This window comes from Passer domesticus, chromosome 1 (genome assembly GCF_036417665.1).
Source record: "Passer domesticus isolate bPasDom1 chromosome 1, bPasDom1.hap1, whole genome shotgun sequence".
Lineage (NCBI taxonomy): Eukaryota > Metazoa > Chordata > Aves > Passeriformes > Passeridae > Passer > Passer domesticus.
Window position 1 is genome coordinate 69,804,186 of NC_087474.1, and position 23,732 is coordinate 69,827,917.

The window sequence follows — 23,732 nt, forward strand, 5'->3', positions numbered from 1 at the left end:
GAAGCTGTGTGAGGAGCAGCTGAGGTCATTTGGGCTGTTCAGCCTGGAGAAGAGGAGACTGAGGGGAGATCTCATCGTAGTCTGCAGCTTCCTCATGAGGTGCAGACAATGATCTCTTTTCTGTGGTGATCAGTGACAGGATCCAAGGGAATGGCCTGAAGTTGTGTCAGGGGATGTTTAGGTTAGATATTAGGAAAAAAAAAGGTGCACGCATTTGGATATAGACTAAAAACTAAGGCTCACCGAGTTTGATGTTTGGTTGCCCTCTCTCTGCCTGTTTGATAGGGGAGGACAAAGATGACCTTTTCTTCCTGCTTCTCTTGCTCAACTCACTATTTGTTTCACAATTCATTCAATATAATAGCCAGTTGTGTTTGAAATTCATTCAGATAATCTCCCCAAATCCTTTGGATCTAGATGGTTTGAACCTGCTAATTTACAAGGCAGCTCTAATTTTTTTAATGGCATTCTTAAAATCCTTTCCATGAGCAGCCAGGTTTGCATGCCTGCCAGTCTCTTCCTTTCCTGGAACCTGCGCTCTCTCATCAGAAGCATTTTGAATTCACTCTTTCCTGGCACATGACACCCACAACCATTGAAAAGTACAGAATATGTGAACTAACTATTCACAAACACACAAGGTTCCCTTCTCATTTGGAACAGGACAATTAGTGAAAAAACTTTGATTATCTCAAGCATGCAACTTTTCCTATTTATAAGCAAAAAGTTTAAGTACTACTCTACATGCCTACAGCATGCACTTTAGAAAAAATACTATGGACATGATATTATATTTTGATGTATGATTTTACATATCTGCACAATGAACAGCTGATTGTATAAGAATGCAGTTACATTAAAACCGAAAAGAGCATTGAGTTTTTTTGTTAAATGGTCCCTCAGCAGCAGCTACCCATACACAGAGAACATGTGGTTCTGGACAACAGGCCCTGTGACAGGCTGACCAAACATCTCAAAAAGGAAGTTTTCAGTTATCACAGTCCAAGTACATAATTTCTACTGGAAGGATATTGCAATCTACAGATTAACCACGAATTAAATTTATATTAAAAAATAATATCCTGCATTTTACATGCTAAATTAAAACAGATGTAATTCAAGCCTTTGAAAGTAATTTTGGCTGGTGCTTCATTTATATCTACAGCTAAAACAGATACTTTCTCAGGCATTTCTGCCAAATTTGACTAATTTTTTCTGCTCTGTGTTTTAATTACTGTGTATGCTTTCCTGTTGCAGTTCGAAATATCCATTACACACTTGAACAGCCAACACTATGAGAAAGCTTGTGCTTTTTTTTAATCCTAGTGGTATTTCAAACAGTTATGTTATAATGGCAAAGCTCACATATGCTTCTGCTGCTCACTGCTACGGTCTGCACACAGACACACCCCGGCATGACCTACAGCTGACCTTGGCTGCAGCAGCACAGCACACCCAGAACAACCTTACAGATGTAAGAGCAGCTACTCAGCATCGTGCTCCACCTCAGGCTGAAACGCCACTGCACTTCTCCTGCTATGGCACCTATTAAAGCCAACTTCAATAAACACTTTCTTCTCAAAGTAGACTGATTTGTTTGGAGTTAAGCTTCCTTGCATCCCCATCCTTCCTGTACAAACACACAAAAGGCATTCCAGCCAAGAACCCAGTTCCTACAGCATAGCCCTGTACCAGCATCCCCAGGGAATCCCAGCTTCCTAATGTACAGATTGAATTTCAGGGTCTTAATAAAAACTATTCCTTAAGTTTAAGAATATATGTCAGACAACAAGTTTTGGAGATCACCCCTTCAAGTACAAGGTTCAAGGTTTCAAGGTTTCAGTCCACTTGCAAAGTTACACAGGAGGAATTTCAAGTGCAAAAAACACATAAACTGCTGCAATCCATTTCTTGTTTTACTTGGCTTAACTGCTGAGTTACCTCCCCAGGCAGCCAGCTACAAGCTGTTAGTGGAATTGGAGTTTTAGATAATTTGGTGAGATCTTCCTGCAAAAACAGCGTTGTTCTCCTCCTTGGCTTTGCAGACCAAACCACATGATGAAGTCACTCCTAAATGTGTGTACCACATACTATAGGTATGTGTGTACTTACACGTTGTCTATGGTTAACACTGACAGATTAGTGAGCAAGTTTCCCCTGAATTAAACCAACGATGTCAACACCGAAGGTTTCGATGAGTCTACACTTCAAGAAAATGGGAATAGCTGCAAGAAGGAGAAGACAATCACAGCTGTCCTAAAGTGAATTATTTGGAAGGAATTGCAGATTAAAAAAAAAAATGAAGTGAATTTATAATAGCAATTTTTGAAACTTTGAGATTTTTAAATAAGGATAAAATGTGTGCTTTTTAGAAAGCTATGAGTCAGACTCTCCACTCAGTTGTATAAACAAAAATTTTAACTCATCACAGAAACATTAACAGAACTGCTTTTTACACCTCTATGGATTTGAAAAAGTAGAACTTGGCCATTTTTTTTTTTCCTAAGAGGAAATATGCCTTTGTGTGTTGACTGGTAAAAATAAGACAAGCTATAAATGTAAAATGTTCATGTCCACTCTACCAATATTTAGATAATAAATATTCTCTTCATTTCAGTAAAATTCAAAGCAATTATATGTGATAATGCAAATTACTTCCTGAATGTGAAGAATATGCAAAGGACTTAATGCAATCTAATTTTTGTCCTATTAAAGTGACAAAATTCAGATTGTATGGGGTTTTCTGCAATCTGATCCAGTGAAAGATGATGCTGCCCATGGCAAGCAAGCTGGACTAAATAATATTTTTACATACCCTTTCTAAAGCCAAACCATTTTGTGATTCCATGACCAAACAGAAGAATGCCTCCCTGTTCTCAGAGTGGATGTTTCAAAATTACAGTGCTCCTTATGAACAGTGTCTACTACAAAATGATAACATTTTATGCCATGTTAGGAGGAATTTTCAGTAAGAATGTCTAAACAGGGAAATAAGACAGTGAACCAAAATATGAAATGATCAGACATTTTCCTAATGAACAAGTCACACGCATGTTTGACCCACTCTAAGCTATACCACGAATATCTCTACAACTCTGCTGTGGAGATTCAGGCACACCTAGGTCTAGATCCTGGCCTGGAGCATTAAACCAAGGCAGTTCCCAGCCCTGTGCCAGGAGACCTGCCCTGCAGGAAAGATCCATGCACCCAAATCCTGGAACTAATTTCAGATACAGGACCTGAAGCACAGGCTTTTTCTTTATGGTGGCAGTGTTTACCTGCACTGAAACTTAGTGTTTACCATTACAAAGCACTGGAGCTGGGCAGTAGTCCCCTTTGAATAAGCAAGAGCTTGCATGCTATGTTTTGTACACCTTTTCCAAAGTTTCACAAAATTCTGGACTGTCAAAGCATCAAAACCTCATTTTTTTTGCCTATTTTCAGTCTGTTCTTCAGGAAGTACAGCATGTGAATCAAAACCTCTCTGCTTTGCCTGCCATTTGTCGATTTTTAATACATCTTAGGGTAGTAAATACTCAGCTTTTCCTTATAATAAAGGCTCTATTTTGAAACATAGGGCTCAAAACTTTCAATACAGTCCCCAAAGAAAATAAGATGAAAGTTTTAAACTAGTATGCATTTGGAAAGCTCTGAGTAGTCAACGCTTTCCATCTGCAATGCATATTCCTATTTTTATTACATTCATTCCACAGAAGAAACACCTACCTTCACTGCATTTCTTTCCCCCAGCTTATCAGCATACGCCCTTGACCATAGTACAAAAAAAAACATTTACCAACACTCTGCAGGTGAAAAACTATTCCTCTGTATAAATTATACATCTTGGGAGCTCAACATTTCTTTCATGCTGAAAACCTATTCAAGCCTTCCCACATCTGTAGGCTAAGTGGTTTGCTCTAGCCAGGGGGGCTGACAATTGCTGATATTTCAAGAAACCTAATCTCTTAATGTTTGGGATCAGACGAAGGGTATGGCCATAAAACAGACAGCTTGAAACAGGACTAATCTCTGGCATATCTGAACCTACAGATGGCAGAGACTCTGAGCTGCCACCAACATAGATTCCAGTCTGCCTGCCCAAGGGTGGTCTAAGCAGAGCGATTCTATCGCACATGGAATTCTCTCACGCCAGTAATTCTCTCCTGGGCAAGTAAAGGATTGGTGCCGGCCTGAATCGAGCATGCACCACTTTCATCAGATGGCAGCAATGCAAGACTGCCAACCAGACAATATTCCTGCTCTGACTGTGCCTAAATTCCTATGTCTTCATTTCCAGACTGCCAGTTTCCTTAGGTCTGCCACCTCACTGGTGACTCTGTGCCTGATGATTTCCTGACCGGACAACCCGGTGCTGCCTTTCCCAGCTTACAGTCACAGACACATTGTTACTTTTTAAAGACAATGAACACTTTCTCAGGTAAATGCAGTACTGATCAGTGCTGGGACACAGAGCAGAGGCTCAGCTTCCCCATTCAGCCCACTCCACACCATGATACATTAGCGTACAAACCCTTGTCTCTCCTCCAGCAGAGCAATAAGCACTACACTCTTTCATCCTTGTAAAATATGAGCATTTCCACCTCAGCTTAACTTGTCCCTACTCTGTGCTAATTGTAAACATTCTAAAACAAGTTTAACTTTCAAGCTGGATTTTTGGTTGATTGCAAACTAAACCTATGAGTCAGCACATGCACCCAAAGACCAAAAACAATGATATATGATGTGCAACACAGCCCTCCTGAAGTGGTCCCTGAAACAAGAAAAGAGACCGCCCTGACTGTTTGCAGAGCAGCAGTGTAACCAGAATTAATAAGTTCCAAGAGGGCTGATCTGAGGAGCTCAGAGCCCAAGAGAGGGCCATCCTCCCTGGAACATAGCACATCTGCAAAGCAGGATGTTTTCCAAGCGAAGAGCTGATGTGTTTTTCTGGTGAGGAAGCAGGAGGCGTAAGGATTATGGTTACTTTTGCAGGCCCTGGGAAGGTGGGGGAGGGAGGTCAGGCACATGGGGCACATTCACACAATTATCCAGGCACAAAAAAAAAAAAAAAAAAAGCTATTCTGATCCCTCCTTCAGCAGAACAGCAGCAGTGCTGAGCAAGTCATGAATTTATTGCGTGGGAGTTGTTTTAGCTTTCTCAGGGAGCTTTTTCTGCCTACACTGCATACACTGGGTTATGTGTCTGGTGTGTCTTTCATTAACTTATAGAGCCCAAATATAAGAGAAGGCTTATGGGAGCTGGGGAAGTGACAAAGCAAAGCTGATTTCCAGATTGGCATTTCAAGAGTTAAACTGAATTTTTCGAAAGTACTCATCACCATAGACTATTTAATAATAAATTAGCTGAAAGAAAAAAAAAAAGTGAGTTAAGGCTATCACTCCCCATTTAACTTGATTTAACAGGTTAAAGGTCAGTTTTTAAATACCTCAAGACAGAAAGACTTTTGTTACTAAAGTTTCAAACACCAGAGCCCATTCTAACTGGCTGAATACTCATACCTATAATTAAAGTGTAGATTACAAGGGTGAAAGCAATATAGAAACCACTGAACAGAAAGTCAACATGATAAAATTAGTTCCATGCTCCTATTAGAAATCCTCTCTAAATATCCTACAGCTGGCTAAGGAGCGCCTAGCTGTACACCTGAAAGAATCTAAGTGCAGTGTTTAGATGAAAAAAAGGCCAAAAATACCACAATAACATGTTTATATTTGCCAATTACTGAGTTTTCATTTTGATATCTGTGGTAGAAACATATGCTTGTTCTCAAAAAATTTGTCGTTTAAGAAAGCAATTGAAAGTATAAGCCCAAAGACAACACAAAAGAACATGGGAGTGCATCCTGAGGGGGGCAAACTGGAAACTGGCCACACAACCACACCACAGACAACCAAGGTTGTGCCTCAAGAAATAAGAAGCCACAACTGATGGCATGCAGGCAGCTTATGGTGAGGAGCAAAGGACTCACTAAGGACTCTGGGACCGACTGGGAGAGGCCACAACATCTGCAGCAGTTCTCACTACCTGCGGCCAATACCAAAGGATGCATCGCTCTTCCTCATTAGCACCATCAAAGCCAGCTTTAAGGACAAGGCTGTATTTTAATTGCTGAATCTGAAATTTACTACTGTACCTTTCCCAAGCAATTCCACTTTAATAATTTGCTACATGTTAGGATGCCTGAAAGAATTTAGAATCCAAGATTGTCATCAAAAGAACAGTAGGTTGGATCAAAAATCTGGTGCCTGATATAAAGAGAACAATTCTTCCTATTCTGAAGACACAAACTGGAGACACAGAGCAGTTTTCTTTAAAGTTCTGATATTAGACTCTGCTTTTTATGACAGATCAATGCAACTTTAAGACAGTTGTTTCACACTGTGGTGCAGAAGATTCATTTTGATTAACTGTTGAAGGTGAAATTGGTTGTGATAGAACTTTTGTACTTTTTGACCAAACCCTACATCCTGAGACCTTTAAATCTTAAAAAAACATACAGTACTATTCTCCAACAACGACTAAGTATTCTCTGGCAATATGAAAAGTTGAGCTTATGCCATGGGCACCTTATTTTTACCTAGCAGCATTACAGTTTATTTTTGCCTTACTTTTACCTAGTGCTGCTGAAGCAGTGGCTGAACAGCACTCCTGAGCTCCTGTAAGGGACGAGCCTGCAGGTGACAGATGTAAGTTTATAATGAGACTTGAACAAAACTTCTACAGTCCTCTACAAGATCAGAGAGTTGTGATATCACACAGGAGGTTCAGAGTCAGGGAATTCATTTAAAACAAAAGTTAGTGGGCAGGAAAGCACAGGGAGCCTCTGCCAGGTCTACTGGCAACTCAGTTCTCACCCTCTCACTGCTGCTGCCCTGCAGCTCTTAGAGTGAGGCACTTGTCTGCATCACTGGGAATACAGAACCATTTGGCAGCAGAAACAGATGATTCATGAATGCACGTGAAGCGATATTTCTCATGGAACACAAAAGACCATGAGTAGCCAATTCTAGGACTGAAAAGTTTCTTATATTTCCTTTTAGACATACTCACAATCATTGTCCTTGGCAAAAACCACAGTATTTAAGGCAAAGTGAGCCTGTGACAAAGCCAACAGGAAAGCACATAACTTTTTTTTTTTTTGAAACACATATTACAAGTCAAGAAGGCAAACCCCATTATTTTCTGTTTAGCAATATCACCGCCATGACCAGTAACCTTTACATAAGTTAATAAATAGACATGATATTAGCATCAATTTAAAGGAAAACTCTGGACAATTTATTTCCACAATTTCCATCCCAGGTTTAAATTCCATCCCCTAAGAGATTTGGTCTCTGGTTTAAACTAGTACAGCCGGCAGCTTGAGTAGAGCTGATCAAAAAGTTTATTCAAGATTTGTGTTAAACAAACAATTTTCTTGCCAGAAGAGTTTCTGCAAATTTGAGCATTTTCAGCCTTAACTGTGGGATAGGAGGAATGCCCCAAAGGGCTCCCATTCCACAGCACTTGCCTGAATTTCCAAAGCCCTGTCTCACCAGTGACATGGCAAACATTGAAAAACAGGTCTACTCTTTCACCAAGGACTACTTCTTCATTCAGCTGATCACTGATTAGGCAAAATAACTGCATGTTATAATTGTAACAGAGTGTAATGACTGTGCATGATGTAGAGAAAAGAAAGTTCAAGACCCAAAGTTGATACCTCTCACAGAGTCTCATAAGATTCAAAAAGCACTTTTGATGATTTTCACTATTTTTTAACAGCTGCACTGCCTGAGCTGTTCAGAGTTTTAATGTAATAGCTATAATGTATTTTGCCGCTACTTTCTTCTCATTACAGTTTAAATGTCCAAGCATTTATTCATTCAATACCAGAGAGGAAAGAGAAACAAAGAAGAAAAGAGAAGAAAGGTCACTGTCAGGCCAAGATCAAGTCTGGAAAATTTCAGTTTGAGACATGTGCAGTTCAGGAAGTTATAAGCAACTGAAACAATAAAGGAATTATAATTGAAATACTACAAGAATTTTAACTATAGCTCTTTCCATGCTAACCAAGTACTATTTAATGTATTTCAGCAGCATTCAGAAACTCTTCTTGACATGAATGATCTGTGCTTTCAAGATCACTCCCAACCTCCTTGGAAACGCAGAAGAAAGGGATGATTGGTATTGGCCACAGCTGCAGCTGGTGGAGATCAGCACAGCTCCCTCACTTTCAGTTACATCAGTGAGTCACAGGAAAAGCAACAAAAAGGAAACAAACCAAAACTTGTAACAGCAGATGTAGCTTACTTCTGCATTGCTTCCCCCAGCACAGAAGTGATGTCTCCGCCAGCCTCTCACCAGAGCAGATAATTGAACTGTGGCCTGTTCTGATGCCGCCTGCAAGGCTGCGTTTCCCCAGGTGAAGAGAACTGGATGTGCAAATCCCAAGTTCAGTGGTTTTGTTCCCATCTCGTCTGAGCATATTGCCATCATGTCCTTGCCCTGCTCCTGACAGGAGGGCCATGAATGGAATGAAGCCTAATCAAAATTATCCCTTCTCTCCAAAACAGATCTATAATTGTGTGCAGAGTAAATGTGGCTTTATTTTTCCCTTCACTGCTCCAAACACAGAATCTAGAAAGGCATCCTATAATTGCTGAATTCCTATTGAGATAATCCTAGAATGATCATTTTTCCAAACAGTGCTCTGCTAAAAATTTCAGACATCAATGAAAATTCTGCATGCCACCTCAGGCATTTAACTGTCTACACCTACAAAACAAACAAACAAAAAAAAAAAAAAACAAAAAAAAAATGCAAACAACATTTCAAATTCAATCTACTTGACTCCAATTAAGAGTAATTGGAAAAGAGCAATTGTGTGGAGTTTCTAGTGCAATGCACTAGAGAAACTGCCACCAGTATCTTCACTTCTTTCCAAACACTGTGATACTGTGTTTCAGTCAAAAACTAGATCATAAAACTTCTCTATTGGAAAGCGTTTATAGCTGTTTGGACAGGATTATTCTGTTCAAGAGGTTATAATAATAAAGGAAACTTGCAAGAATACTTTTTCCAAACTCTTGGTAGGTCAATGCCAGTTTGGGAAATTGGCTCATTATTTATCCTTGTTTGGCTCCTCCAATCTCAATTTCTTGTTTGTTTTGACCTCCTTCTGGACAAATATAAAACTTACTCTTTCATCTAATTAACAGGAGGGGGCCTATAAAAAAAATCTCTCATTTATTCTAGTTCCAGAATCAGTTTTACAAAAACATTGTCAGAGTTTCAAGAAGCATTCAGATGTTCAGAGTCCTGCCAAAGTTTACAATCTAGTTATATCCTGCTACATAATAAAAAGAATATTTTAAAAAAAGGCAACCCCCCCCCCCAACCTGCTCTGTTTTTACAATTTTATACAAATCTCTGGTAAGAAACAATCCACCTCCACATATTCACATGAACCCAGAGGATCTGTGGATAAGCCTTATTCTCCTTAGTCTAATCAAATTGTCCAATTCACTTTCTCCATTTCCAAACTCTCAACACATTTTTCTCAGCCACTCCTCCCTGTTTTCCTGTTGTACAAGAAAACAAATCAGATTTTCCCTTCTCCCCATCACATCTCCCTTTTGAAAGCTTAAATCATTGAGCAAACAGTTCACCCACAGTTGTAGTATCAGAAAGCTTTTTCCTTCTTTCGGTTCCCCATTAAATACCTGGTCATTTTGTACCACAAGCAAGTTCACTGTCCATCAGCCTCACAACAGGGATTCAGGGGAAACCTTTGCCCATTTTCTGGGGGCTTGAGGAACAAAGTGCCCAACAGTTTCCTCTAAGTGATCAAGCTGGCTTTGTAGTTTTTCACATGTTTTTCCATGAGTCATCAGAATGCACACAGTGGAGTCATCCTCAAATGAAATAGCCTTAAATGATGTTACAACCAATTTACCCTGTATCTCATAAGGATTTAGCCCCAAATATGGACACAGAAGGAAAAATAAGGGCACTTGGGATAGAAAAAAGTGTACAACATTCATCTGGTTCTGTAATCACTTATTAAGTCCAAGATCTCCACTGTTTTTAATAAAAACAAAAATCAAGAGCAAAAATAACCCAAACTTTTATCCAGCTGCAGAAATTCTGTCTCCCAAATATTCTCTGCCAAGAAGAAGAATCAGAATAATTAAATTATTCTCCTTCAGCTGGCTCTAAGATTTTAGCTAAGAGCGTTTTAGTTTCTGCTTGCTTTTACAGATTTTGAAAGGCCTTTACATGGAAAAGTGTTGTATTCTGAATTCTGTAGTTAGCACATTCACAGTCTCAAATTTTACATTTTCAGAGAGGCCCACCTTCAGCCTTTTCCTGTTCAACAATCCTACCAAAATAGTCAACATCATATATATTGCATAGTGTTTTTCAGAGACTCCATCTAAGCAAGTCAGGTAGATTTATGCAATATTCACATTTTCTTCCATATCCTTGACACATCAGGTGTACATGAACAGTCAGGTACTCAGTGCATTGATTTTGCTGCAAAGGCATTATTGGACAATTCCTCTTTTTTTTTAGTACATCTAAAGTTTCTGTGAACCCATTTAAAACCCAAAATGTTTTAAATGTGCAAAAGAAAAACGACAAGAAAAAATATAGTTCAGTTCTGATTAATGGTGCTATATTTTAATGTCTTGCTGGGAGGCTCAACCCATTGAGTATGTATCCTCAGGATATTTTAAATTTATGGTAGTTTCTTCCAAACCATTTTAAATCCTGTCAGGAAAAAAAATGGCAGGATGACTGCTTAACAGATGACATAGCATCTTCTCTGTAGCTTTCTATAACTGTAGGAGGTACAGAACATAAACCCCAAATTCCCATTAAAATCACGGGAAATAAACTAAAAGATGAAAGCAAGACAGGTCCAAGCAGCTGCCTCAAACTTTTTCATTAGGAAGGCCCTAGCAGTGGGAGGGACACAGAAAGCTCCCAGCTTTATTTCACTTCAAGGAGATTTTAGTCCAGCTGCTTTTTAAACTCTCTTTAAAGCTTTGCACCCATCATCTTTTCCTACCACCCCAATGGTGAGCATAAAAGGCTCAACTCAACTCCTGAGTCTCCTGGCATATCAATCTAGTCCCCAGGTTAAATGAAATTAGCAAGTAGGAGGTGTAAAACTAACTTCAGGGACTACTTGCTTCCTCCCTCCTGAAAATTCAGATAGGGTATCCAGAACCCTAACAAAGTGGCAGAGTCTAAAAATCCACCTGGGATCAAATCATGACCCCACAAATCCACAGAAAGGGAAAGCATAGCTAAGAGTACTTATCAAAGAAGCCAGCATTGACCCAGATGTCCATCTGTGGAGCATGAGAGGTTGATCTGGGAAGCAATCACATGCTCCACTCCCCTCCCTTGGCACCAGCCATCAGTCACTCCATGGGAGAGGAGGCTGCTATGCCTTCCTTAAATCTCTATGCCTAACCTGGTCCTTGATCCACAGATACTTACATTTTTATGTGTTTTCTATATTTATGCTCTTGCACCCTACAAGTTGGAAAATAAAGTAAACTCCAGGGTCTTTCCTTTGTATATTCTGTGTCCTTGCCTTAAGACAACTCTTTATCACATCTGGCTCCAACCTGAACACCATGCAGTCTCCACCACGTCTGTCTTCAGAATGCTCTCACAAAGGAAGAGGAGACAAGGGCAAAGATACCAAACTCCACGTGTGACTCAAAACAGCACTTACACATAAGGCCAAGCCTTTCACTGCAGCTGAAATGTGCACTCAGCAGTACCCACCTTCACTTTGGAGCACTGGCTGCCTGGCAGCCCCACCCTGCCAGCACAGCAAGGTGATCCTCAGGCGCACAGAAAGGTCAATACAGCCCTGGACATATCAGAGTTGTGCAAAAAAAAGTACTCTGGACGCACTATTTTCTCTACCAGAGAAAAACACTGCAAGCATATTGGTACATAGGCACTTAGTTCCCATTGATATGGAAACTAAAGATTTTGTCCATGTTTTCTCACGGAGCTTGTGGCACAGCAAGCATTAAATCAATATCACCTTTTGCTTGCCTTTGTGCAGGCTTTAACAGGCTTACATTAACTTCCAAGGATATCAAAAACTTGACAACTATATCCTGAATTGGCACAGCCTTAAAGAATGAGTTAAGTTACCCAAACCACACAAGAAATGCTGAAATCATTCTTGCATTCAGACCTATAGTTGTAACCACTAATGTGAACTACAATTCTTATGGAAATTTATACAGTAGCAAGGGTAAAGACTGTAACAGCAGCAGCATCTGTTACCAGGGTTACCAAATCTAGAAGGAAAACAAAAACCTGCTGACACTGATTTACAGAGAGATATATGTAAACATTCATGTAGACAAGAGATTTATATTTTATATTCAGTGAATTTTGGTGGTGTAACATTAAATACTGCTGCTATTGAAGCTAAACCAAAACAATGTCAGGAAAGTTAATGAACAGCCACACCAAATGACATATATCTGATTTCTTACCTGGAGTGTGTTCTGTTCATCCATCCCTCATTACTGCTCTCCCAGGGCAATGCCTCAGCAACCACATAAAAAGATCTGGTAAACTCCTAAAAGTTTAAAAAGAAATATCATGTTACACAATATAAAAGCCACCAAATTCATTGCAAATAGAAAAATAATATTTCAGACTTCAGTGTGACACTGAATTTGCAAGGGTTTTTTTTAGTTCTGGTGATTTAGACTTTCTCCATGCGTTCAAAGTTGTGATACGTTTTGCTAAGGCAGAATCAGAGCCACAAGTAACACAATTACTTACAAGACTAATTATAGATAGAAAAAACTCAACATGACATGTAAAAATAGAAGAATCAAAAGAGAAACAGTAGTCCGCAGTCAGTTTGATGATTTGGAGCCTATGCTGCATCTACGTATCCACTTGTTGATACTAATTCATAGTAGTTCTACAGAAGTTTTTTAGTTCTCACAGAAAAATAAATAACATTTCCAAATTATGGTTGCATTTTATAGAAAGAATGACTTATAGTAAATGTGAAATATACCTTTCCTTAATATTTTTACTTTTCAGTTGGAAAGCTCTGTGTTTAAGTGTCCAGGTACAAAAAATACTCATTCTGGACACAGCTATGTTTAGTGCTGCATTTTGACTTTAGAGCCACAACATGAGTACATTAAAAAGCTCTGCAACTTACATCAGTTAAATTGTATCTCTGCAAAGTCTTCTTTTTATAAATCAGATACCAAATAGGAAAAAATGTACACTGCTAGTGTTACATGTGTCTACTTGATTAACCGAGTAATGATGCAGTCGGGAAATTCACCTTTCAGATTTCACATATTGCAGTTAACTCCCATGTCTGCAAGCAGAGCACCATAAACTGCATGGGTAAAACATGTTTTCTAGGGCACAGGAAAAGTCCTTCTTCATAACAGCACACAGGTGGGTCTGCTCTTACATAACACAGCATATTTTATTGTAAGCTACATCTATAACACACATCTCCCTGCTGCATGCTATAAAACTATCTCCATCTGATCTAAGGGGCACAATGCAATCTTCACATAGGTCCCACTCAATTTCCAGCAATCTGCACCACACAGAAGAACATTCTGATTTCTGCTGCTTCAGTGCAGTCCAGCTGCCTACTCCAGTAAGTCAGGCTTAGCAAAGCATCACTCAGGATAGGGCTACAACTGTGTTTGCCTGTACTTCATTTACAAAGAGACAAAGCATAGAAAATCCACAAGCAGAAACCCATCTCACCATCTACAAAACTTTACAATGCTTTATCTAATATTAGCTTTTCTATTTTATGTCTTTTCACATCACCCCAATTTTACATAACTGTCTAAAAGCCTAGAGAACCTCACCCCCTATTATGCAGCAGAGGCTTCAGCATATCTCTGTGTTAAGAAATAAAATACAGCAGGATCAGGTAATATTCTTATTTCATTAGTGACTCCTCCAATATTTGTTCTGTTTACAAATTAAATCAATAAATCAATCATATAAGTGTAAGTTAGCCTTATCCAGCATGCATCTCATAAACTTGGTGTACCTTCAAGCTATTCCGTAGCAGCGGGAGACCCTAAATTACAGTTCTCTATTCACATTTAAATCCCACTGGTGTGAATTCAACAATGAGCCAATGAAGACCTAACATATACAGAGACACATGACAGTTGTACCATTACCTGCAGTGGCTTTGATCTATAATTTTCGTCTTATAACACTAAGGTCCTGAAAATCCAGCCAAAATATCAGCCAACTTTTCCCAAAAAACATGCTGTTAAAACTCGGGTATCTTCCAACAGAATCTCTGCAATTTCTCTGCAAGGAGACCCAACATCACGGAAGAATGTAGGAAAAACAGAAACCTCCCTAAAGCACAAGCTGCCTACCTGAACTTAAGGCATTAAAAAAAAATAAAGACAAAATTGGTTGATAGAAGAATATACGTAATTTATTTAACTGCAATTCCTAACTTTAGAGGATAATTGCCACTTGTGACTAATTAAAGCCATATTAAGTATTAAAAAAGAGACCATCAAAAACATTCAGCTCAAAGAGTGCTGGAGCAGGGGTATAGTGAAGAACAAAAGTTCATGTGGAATTCTATTCAGACTGTGACTCCAGTCCATCCCTATGGACTGTTGATGGTCTCTACAGTTTCAGAAGGTGGTCCACAAAATAATCATGAAGAGGGAAAAAAAACAAAACCACATTTCCAAGCAAGCAACAAAACTGGGGAAAAATAAAATGAGTAGATCACCAGTCAAAGCTGAGTGTGATTCTCATCTGGTCACAAATGAGGAACATTGTTGAAACAAAGCACAATGTTATCCATACATTTTTCTTTTATCTGGAAAAAGAAAAAGTATTAGGTTACCTAGTGATGAAAGACAGATTGATGAATACTTGCACAAGTTATATTTCTTTGAAAATATATACTAGGCACACAAAAATGCCTCACAGGGGCAAAATCTTTGAAGCAAAAATAAGGAACACAAAAGCACATGACAGAACCCAGAATGCTTTCCAGCCCTTGGTGTCAAGTGGGGCCCAAGCAGAACCACAGACCATTTTTGGGCAGACCAGCCTTCATGCCTTGGCTTCAACACCAGGAGCTCCCAGCAGGGAACCCAGATGGGCACTGTGGCATTTTAGACAGGGGATCACAATGGTCACCAACCTACCAACCAGGACTTGTTCACCAACTCCAAAGCCCAAATAAAGCAGAAGACAAAGCTAATATCAAGATTTAACCTTTAAATTAGACAGCTTTCATCTGTTTGATCTCTTAAGATAATCAGGGCAGTCACATTAGTCAATTCAAATTACCTGACTTCCTTCCCAAGGAAATGGACGCAAGTATTGCTTTGTCTACTCAGGCAATAGTGCTGCCTGAGGCTAGCAATTCTAAAATGCTGGGGAAGAGAGTCAAGATCACTAAAACCAATATCCTTCCGCCCTCTCCTTGCATCCCCATCAGAGAGAGGAGAGCCCTGAGGGATCATACTATTGTCCTGAGCAGTGGTTTTGCCCTCTGCACCACTTGCTTGAGTGGAAAGCTGGCTGGTGATGACTTGTACCAGTCATCACCAGCCAGCTGAGATATTACTGAGTGAGGAAGCCCCTGCCAGCAGCCCCTCTGCTCTCCCCCATTCCTGAGCAGAGGTGCTGCTGGGAGATGAGACAATGAGGTCTATTTATGTAACTGAAGAGAGTTGGTCATCCTAGAATTCCTCCTTTTCTGCCAGGAACCATTAAAAGCTGTTTGTGCTAGCTGTGGAAATCAGTCGTGCTCTTCTGGAGCAATCAGATATATCCTGTGGGTATTGCTGGCTGCCAGGCTGAGTTCCAGCATCTCTGTCTACATGATACCCCCTCTTCCTTCACACCAAGCAAAGTTTTGTGGCAGAAGATCGTGTGAAATGCACCAGAAAACATTGTTTCTTTCATAAATACTATCAATGCTTCTCATAAGAGCTAGACTAGGAATTATTTTACAAGAAAAAGATCACTTGTAGGCCAGGGACAAAAGCACTACCATGAACTAGGTCAATCCCATCATTTGTTACTGTTCAAAAGTACAATAACAGCGGGAAGAGAAGGTCAGGGTGGAATAATCATTTGTTAACAATTTTAATAGTAAAGCTTTATTGGTTTTCCCTATGGATTCTCCTAGTTATTATAGTGAAATTAAGTGTTTTTCCTCCAAGTGAACTCTGTTAATCCTTTTATTTAGGTTCAGAGCTACAGTACATGACCCTGCAAGAACATTCATCTACAGTCACAGCTGGAGCTGCAGACTCACTGGCTTGAAGGAATTAATTTCTTTGCAAGGCGGAAGCAACTGAAAAGCCAAAGGCTTATCTACAGGAAAATCTGAATTTCACCAACTTGTACAAAGAACAGGACAAACCAAAAATCTATTATTAGACACCTCATTAAAGAGCAGATGAGAAAAAACTCTGGCACATTAGAATGATGCAATTTGGGAGGGAGGAATATTTTAATGGTTTAAAAAAAAATCTGAATTTTATAATCAGATTAAAATTTACTCCAATGAACTACCACCAAGAGGTCATTCAGACTTCACAGTGCTTAACCCCAGTCACCTAGGCTTTCTATTATCTCATACCTTTGACAGTAACTTATTCATTTGCAAGACTTATCTGAAGCCAGTTACAATATAACCAAGTGAAAAGCCTGTTCTTGCTTCACCTTGGTTGTCAACTTCTCAGTCCACTTTCTCCCATGTAAGTAAATAACAATACAGGTGGAAAGAATGTTGGAAAGTCAGATTGTTTGACTGGGCATAATGGAAAATATTATCACCAAAAAAATTACTACAAAGTAGAACCTTGGCCATCAGGTCACCAAGTGTAGATATTGAAACAGATCATGAGCAGGTAGAACTTTAAACATGAGTGACAAACTGCAATTCCAATCTAAAATCTGGATTTTCTTCTTTTGATGCTATCCAAGAAAGTACTGCAAAAGCGGTTTTTAATAGTTTAATTTTCTCAATATAAATAAAAGGAAAAGAATGTTCATAAAGCAGTGTTCACTTCTTACAAGAAGCCTTAGATAAGCATTCACCAGATGCATCACACTCCTGTTTTATACAGAATGCAGTGAGACATTGTTAACTTGATCATGCATGAGTACAGTCAGCACCTTTCTAATTATATGAAAGTTTGACCCATTAAACTGATCAGAAATATTTGTATACCCACAAGCATTCACAGCAATTTATTTTGAGCATATTGCACTGAAATATTTATTTAAGCTTTCTGAAGCTGAGCATCCCTGACACTTTTGAGACCTCAATATCTTGAATTTTTCAAATCATTGCTTTCCTAATCAAGGAATAAAGAGACAAAAAAGCTTCATTTAACGAAAATAATTTAGAAGCAAATTTTTTTTGAGGAGAATCTAAGCACAGAGAACCCAGATTACTTTTAATCCTTGCCCATATTTTAAGTATTGAACTTGGTTACAATAGATTTTCAGCACATTCTCTCTGAGAAAATATTACAACCACACTGAAATTCTTAAAAGCTTATGAGCAGGTCTTTACTAGAATTTTTAAATAAGTAGTAGCTGCCAATTAAGAAAGAAAAAAAATTCAATTAAATTGATTTAGATATAGGGTTCTTATCAGTATGAAGTGAAAATATATTTAGTTAAATCACACTAATGATGGAGCATTCTCATGACACATTTATTTTATCCTACTAGTGCATTTAGCATAGCCGCCCTCAGCAGTGTGTTCTCAAAGAGACACTACTTAGGTGATTCAGGTCAGACTTCCCTGATTAAAATGATCACATTGTCATAGGGCATCCACTAAGGAATCCACATACAGGAAAGAGCAAGTGCTGTGCAGCCTTTGGAGGTTTCCCTGCTGCTCTCTTCTTGGATGAGGAGGACAAGATTTCAGAAGTAAAGGCCAAAGGGAGCACTGAGGCCCTCCATACCAGTGTTGGAGGGTGGGCTGGAGCTGCCAAAGTTCCACAGATCCTTCCTCCCACTAAACAAAGGGATCCCTTCTAAGCACTACTCGCTAAACAGCTCATTCCTTAAGAGATAGCTATCAATATAAATACATATTGCCCTAACATTTCTACGCACGTAGCAATCACCAGCTGACAAAGAATGATGCAGTTATGCTGTTCTGATGTTTTTCCTCTTCTGGTGTTTCTTAATAGCACTGATTCCCCCAGTGGAAGAAAATCCCCGAGCAGGAGCCATCGGGTTACACAGATTAGAGTGGCCTTTGAAGATGGGCTGTTCTAACAGCACTCCCAAGTTAATAAGGATGTGAGCAAAGAAACCAGAGCCTGACACAGAAATATTAAGGATCTCCAGCAGTAACCTGGCTGACCTAGTGGCAGCACATTGTCAAACAGCCAAATTCAATCATCGTTTCTTTCCTAAGTACCAAAATAACAAGCAGCCTTCAAGTTAAAAGCTGACTTAATTCACTTACAAAAGTCATCATAAGCTATAATGGCACCACCTCCCCCTCATTTTTAATTTTGTTCTTTTCATTATCATTATCCCAGGTGGCTTCCAGGAAGTCCCTTGCAAACTACTCACTATTATGAAGATGGCCTATTTTAATCACAGTCCCTTGACAAGAGCAGCTAATTACCTAACTTTTCTGTCTGAACTACCAGATGGCTTTAGTTCTATACTTAACTTTTAGTTTTCAGTAACTGGTGATATTTGCACATTAGAAAATGTCAGGGATTACACAGAACAGAAATAATAGCAGTACCAACATCAGTACCTCAGACACAGGCAGGATAGAAACATATGTATCTACTGCATTCTTCCACTAAAATAATGAAGATACTTGAGATGGCAAGCATCTGTCACATTTTCTTTTCTTATGGGATTTCCCAAAGGTGTGCCAGTAGGTTTTTGTTGTTATTATGTTGTTTGTGTTTTTTTGTCTTTAAACAACATTAGCATCCATTTCAATGAAAGCAAGGGGGAGCTTCCATGTTGTTCCCACCAACCCCTTTTGCAGTTTCCCAGTTGTCCTCCTCCTGAGATCCCACTTTTGGCTGCACCTACTTGCCTGAGACAGCAGGAAGCATGCCCACACTGCATGCCGTGCCCAGCACACCTCGGAACTGAGCATCCAGAAAGCATCTAAGTATGGTGTCCCATAGGACTACACAAACACCCAAATTCAGGGGGATGGTATTGCAAGATTGTCGTTACTGACAGTGCAATTAGCAAGTACAGTTTTCACGTGCCTGCCAAAATGTGTACCAAAGCAGGCAGATATCCGCTGGTTCCAAAACCTGGATTTCAGGCAGGGTTTGAGAGCATCCCTATCCATGGCATGGTGCAGTGAAGATATAAAACAGGGAGGGAATCTGGCCTGAGTGCATTGAGGCAGTATTTACCCCTGGTGTGCATAAGGAAAATACAGCTGACTCTGAGAAAAGACAGTAAGATCAACCAACAGCAAGATAAGGCCAAAGATCAGCCAAGTGAAGGAGTTTCATGCATAGGACACTATCACAGAAGTGCAAAACCCACTGGATATTAACCACAGCAAACATGTCCCTTACGAGTCATGCTCATAAAAATACAAGCAATTTCCTTTTATATTCCTCTCACTATACTTAAAACCTAGAGCTTATTACATACACCTATTCTGCACTGCCAAATTTTTTTTCCAAAATACAGCAGCAATGCAAACATTGGTTTGGGTTTTTTTCCTATTGGTTACAATTTGTGTGACTACCTGTAGCCACTCAGTGATGTTGCAACATTCACTACAAAATAATTGAAGAACCCAGACTTGAGAAAATTCCGATGACTCTGACAACACAGAGAAGTTTTAACTTGTTTTTTAAAAAGAGTAGAAATGGAGTCTAGTGTCTGGATACAAAAGCAAATGAAAAAACATTGAAAGGTAAGACATCATATTCAAGTCTCTAGAAAGGCACTACAAGAAATAGTAAATAAAATTTCAAACAATATTTTTTATTACTTTTGTGTCTGTGTATCTTTAGACAGTTACTCACTTTTAACCACTTGCTCTAAAAGGTTTAGGATGTATTTCTAGAAGAAAATACCTTCACATTCATAAAGCAAATTTTTAGTAATATGTAGATCTAAGAACACATATACTTAATTTAATTGTATTGATAACAAATTCAGAAGGGAAAATTTCTGGGGTTTTTTGGTTTGTTTGTTTTTTTTTAAGATAGCAATCAGTTTCTTCTATGAATAACTAGAAACAACACCACAACCATATTACCATAGTTTATAATATGGCAAATCAGGCAAGTGCCCCTGGGTACCATCACAGCAACATTAGGATGCCTAAATATAAATAACAATATGAGTTTTCTCAGGTTTACAGCAGTGGCTCTGAGACAGTACAGCAGGAAAGAAAGCCTGTCTGAACACCTGCCACACCAGTGACAAAACTGATTTTTGCTGGTATAATGGTTGTTACAGCTTCTATTTGTAAGGCTGTTCATCTTCAAATTCATTGTTGCAAGGATGCTCATTAAATTAATGGCACACCTCTAGACTGATGAACTGGGGACAGTTCTTAGATTTGGGTCTAGATTCCAAAACTGGTTTGACCTTCTTAACCTTAAGAAGAAATTACATCAGGTTTCATTTTCTGCCACTAGAATCCAACTGAAGTTAGTTCTTGGAACAAGTACTCCAATAGAAACCCCAAACAGAACATCCTCCACCCCTTTAATATTTGCTTGAAGGTATTTATGAGAGATTTATACATGCAAACCTTCCCAAACTAAATAATAATTTACATCTGTGGAATCCATAACATTAATCTTGCAACAATCACACTGTAATGTCTATTTTTAGAGGTTTTGGAGCTAATTTAAGAGTGAGGGCTGAGCATAAGAGGTCTTGGGAAACTGACTTGTAACGACAATCTCTAGTTATATTCCACAGAGCCCTAGATCCTCCTGAAATGGAAAACAAGGGCAACTACTGCCAAGAATATTAAGTTTGCTTGATTTTTCCCATGTAGTGCTGTTCAATGTTCAGTTAACCACAAAATCACAGAATCAATGCCACATCCAGTCTTAAACACCTTCAGGGACAGTCGTTCTGTCACCTTCCCGGGCAGCCCATTCCAATGCCCAACCACCCTTTCTGTGAAGAAATTCTCCCTAATGTCCAACTTGAACCTTCCCTGGCACAGCTTTGTGCTCTGTTCTCTTGTCCTGTCCCTTGTTACCCAGGAGAAGCAACTGGCCCCACCTCTTCCAGGCAGTTGTAGAGAGTGACAAGGTCCCCCCTGAGCCTCCTTTTCTCCAGGATGAACACCCCCAGCTCCCTCAGCTGCTCCTCACAGGACTTGTGCTCCAGACCTTTTACCAGCCTTATTCTGCTAAAGTTCACACACTCCAGCATCTCAATGTCCTTCCTAAATTGAGGGGGCCAGAACTAGACACAGCACTCACCAGTGCCAAGTGCAGCGGAAGAATGACTTCCCTGGTCCTGCTGGCCACATTATTGCTGATACAAGCCAGGATGCCACTGGCCTTCCTGGCCACCTGGGCACACTGCTGGCTCATGTTCAGCTGTTGTCAATCAGTACCCAAGGTCCCTTTCTGCCTGGCCACTGTCCAACCACTCTGTCCCCAGCCTGTAGTGCTGCAGAGGGTTGTTGTGGCCAAAGTGCAGGGCCAGTTTGTGTTCTGGGCAGTTTGTAATATTGCAGTGTCTGCTGCCACTCCTCAGTTTCTGTTTGATTAAATCAGTGGGGGAGTGACTTCAAGTTATGATTTTAAATGAACATGCCCTGCATTGGTTAGTTTCTGTCAGATAGTCATTTGTCCAAGCAGCAGCAGCATGGAAGAGATTTCACCTGCCTGCCCTGCCCAGGCAGCTTTACCCAAGTCAGTTTTAGGCTGCATCCCACTACTGAGCTCAACTGCACATCATCTCCTCACCTCGAAAAAATATTAAACCCTAGCTATGTCCTGTCCTAGTGATGGGATAAGACCCCTCTCTTTCCCCCACATCTTGGTTCACACAGACCCAGAAGGAGCTCAAAAACAGCTGTAACATCTCTACAGCATTACCCTAATGACAAACTGAAATACTGCTTGGGTGTTCTGTAACTTCAGTTCCCCACTAAAACAAAGAGCTACCTCACCACAAAAGTGATATAAAGTTTAACCTATTAATGAACATAAATAACCCAATCAATAATGCCTACATAGGTAAATATTGACAAAGGGCAATAAAACAACTCAAGTAGGTGGAATCATTCCTCTGTGCGATTACTGCTCCATGGTGACTTTCTTTCAAAGCCCTATCTCACAGCATCTTCTCATGCATATGCATGTTGCCAGTGTCCATTCTACAATCTGAATCACTTCCTTTCTGCAGCTTCATTAAGTGGAAGCCTCCTAAAAGAAAAGTGAGGGGTGGAAGGGTGAGAACCTCTGGAGAAAAAATATTTACAGCTAGAAAATACAAGGACAATTTTTTTTTCTTGAGTACAAGAGTACTAGATATTAAAAAACATAGCAGATAACACCTCTGAGAGCACATATAAGCAACTGCATGCTAATAATGCTAAGCATTTCCTTCCTTATTTTAGGAGAGGAGTCAATTGAATAGGACAAGAAATAATTTCTTCCCTTTATTTTCATCCATCCTTGCTACATATCTGTGCACCATCATTTAAGCATTAAGAGTCTTACATGGTATATAACGACCTGTGTTCCTGCAGACATTCGTAATATCATGTTAGAACTCTGATTAACAGCCATATCTTAACATCACCTAATAAAATTAATAGCGTGGGTGATATACAGCAATATCAGAAGGCCTCCAAATACAGACCCGCTTGGCCAAGCCACATGAGTGAGTTATCTTTAGTTCTGCAAGGAACTGGTGAGGTAATTCCTTCAGTAACTTATCAAAGAAAAAAAAAAAGCATACAGCTTTAAATCCTAACTCACACTTTATCCCACATAGCAGCAGGAGGGTTTTACTAATTGCAATCTGCAGAACATATGGACTGGAATACATCCCATCATCCAGCACCTCAAAACTATAGGCATTAAGTCGCTAAGCTTTAGCACACTGTTTACAATTTGCCTTATGAATATGTCACTGCATTTTACATTACTAAGGCATACATGTAAAGAAAAGAAAGAAGCTTTATTGGCTGCAACTAACACAAACATCAAAGAAATCCATCACTACACTGCCTTTCCATTGAGGCTAAGCAAGGACAGTGGCTTTACAACCCCCTTTTTACACAAAACAGATTCAAAATCTTTTTTTCCTTGCCTTCACATTTCCTGACTGCATCCTTGTATAAGGAAGCCTGTGAGCCTTTGAAGCCTCCACCCAAAACAAACATGAATCTTTATAACTTTTGTAATCTGCTTTTTGGCCACCCAGTAAGAATCTAACAGGATCCCTTGTTTGAAGGCCACCACAAAATAATACTAGCAGGGAAAAAGAAAAAGAAGATGAGATCCAAATATAATCATTACACAATATTTTCCTAACGAAACATAAAGCTGCTGTAATCTAAACAGTATGTTAAGATCTTTATTAATCAACTTCAAATGAAGGGCTATAGTCATCAATTTAGCAGAGTGAAACCAAAATAAGCAGAAAATAATTTTAATGTTTAGACAGGAATTCTAAA

At 39.4% G+C, this 23,732-nt stretch overlaps 1 long non-coding RNA gene across 11 annotated transcripts in view; it reads right to left on the reverse strand.

Annotated features, from left to right (window-relative positions):
* LOC135302222 (uncharacterized) overlaps positions 1–23,732 on the reverse strand; it is a 203,657-nt gene that overhangs the window by 111,305 nt on the left and 68,620 nt on the right. For all 11 annotated transcript variants that reach the window (XR_010363945.1, XR_010363926.1, XR_010363951.1 and 8 more), the window contains one exon: positions 12,541–12,626. This is a non-coding gene — a long non-coding RNA (uncharacterized LOC135302222). The remainder of the gene's footprint in view (positions 1–12,540; positions 12,627–23,732) is intronic.